The sequence below is a fragment of the Trypanosoma rangeli genome (genome assembly GCF_003719475.1).
Source record: "Trypanosoma rangeli strain AM80 chromosome Unknown Tra_15.4_contig_00715, whole genome shotgun sequence".
NCBI lineage: Eukaryota > Euglenozoa > Kinetoplastea > Trypanosomatida > Trypanosomatidae > Trypanosoma > Trypanosoma rangeli.
The window spans coordinates 1-1,748 of record NW_021706452.1 but is presented as its reverse complement, the minus strand read 5'-3'; the positions used below and the strand labels follow the sequence as shown (position 1 = coordinate 1,748).

General features: G+C 56.5%; 1 pseudogene; it reads right to left on the bottom strand.

Moving 5' to 3' along the window:
* Window positions 1–14: 14 nt before the first annotated feature.
* On the bottom strand, window positions 15–429 carry TraAM80_09894 (hypothetical protein; annotated as a pseudogene).
* Between the last annotated feature and the right edge of the window lie 1,319 nt (window positions 430–1,748).

Here is a 1,748-nt window from a genome sequence, read left to right as displayed (position 1 = left end):
GCGGCAGCAGTCAGTTGAGGGACGCCAGCAGAGACGCTGTGCGGGGTATTCAAGACGTTCAAGAACGTTTTGGCCGCACGGACGACAGGGCCGATTTCCCGCGGGTCGCTGTTTACTCCAGAACAGAGTCCAGCCACAACGACGGGGGAGCCCCGTTGCTCGCACATTTTGCTCAGCGCCACGAGAAAACTCGACATGTCACCCCCTCCCAACGACGTGTCGACGGGGCTTCCCCCCGCCGTTCATTGCCGCCGCAACAAACAGCCAGCGAGCGTGCCGCTTGAAAGACGATGGTGCGTGTCGGTCTCACCACCCGGACGCATAAAGCGCTGAAACAATTTCTCCGACTCGGCGACGCACGGACCCCCCGCAGAGCGACTCGCAAGCGCCGCCCCGCAACAGCCGAATGCAGCGCGTGCACGCCACATTTTGGTTCCCCGAGCCTCGTCCCAACAATTGCCCTTCACCGTCCGCCTCCTGCCCGCGATGACGCGTCAACAGCAGGACGCCCTTCGACGAGTAGAAAAAATAATAATTAAAAAACAACAAAAGATGCAAAGGCCGCAAGTACAACTCCCCTTAAGAGACAGCACCTGTGCCCACGCACGCCCACACGCAGAGCTACTAGTGCGAGGGCGGTGAGGAGGAAGAGACGTCTATTCGCTAAAGAATTCCAGCGCGTCCTCATCCGCGTCAACTGACTTCGCGTCACTCGCCGCAGGAGGCAGCATCTGCACGCGCGATGGCGCCGCAGTCGGTGGTGTCACGAAGGCCACTTTCCACACGCCGGCGTCCTCGTCACGGTACAGGAGGTGACAGCCCTCCGCTTCCATTTCAACCGGCGCATCGTCCAGACAAACGCGGTCCGCCATCGGCACTACACGCAAGGGGGGAAAAAATAAAAATAAGTGGAAGGGAGAAAAGCCACCATTGGTGCAGCCTTGGCCCGCAGCAAAGACAGAGGACTCCACACATCCCTATTCACCCGTCCACGCCTCGTGAGAGTTTTAGAGTTAAAACAAAAACAAAGCATGTAGGCAAACATCTATAAAGATGCATTGAGGTGCACAACACACGCACACAAATTACAAGGAAGAAATCAGAAGAAAACAAATACACGCGTCAATCCAAAGGCATTAGTAGATAAGCCTACATACACCGACAAATAAAGAATATATACACCATGTCAAGGAGGCTGCAATCTCACATACGTGCGCAGCACTTCTGAAACTTTTCCGTGCCTTCGTCATCTGTCAATCTCTTTAATAACGGGGGCCCATCTCATTGCGGGAATCTGCGCTCCTTTTGCCGCATTCTTACCCTAGACGCCAGCACTCTCAGGGTGCTGTCCCCACGGCAGGGTCAGAGCACCCTCCAGCTCCTGCGTCGTACCCCTATTTGCAGCTTCCTGCAGCCCCGCTTTGCGTTCGTTCGTACTGACCGCCTCGTCAATTTATTTGGTTAAGTTGGCAGCGGAAACGGCCCGCAATTCTTCGTCGGCTGGTCGCCTATCATACTGCATCTGGGAGATGCCCACACACCCTCGCACGTCATCTGAAATGGCGTAAGAAATAGCGGAAAAAAGTAGCTGCCGCCCTGAGTCTCCCCAAAGAGGAGACTTGTTGGGTGTGGCCCGCAGGTTGTCCTCCGAAGCGGCGCATGGCACTTTCACTGTCGCCGCTTGGCGTGGGTCGGCGTGAGCAGCGCCGTTGTAGCCGGGGTGTGGGTTCTTCAAGGGAACGGCAGTC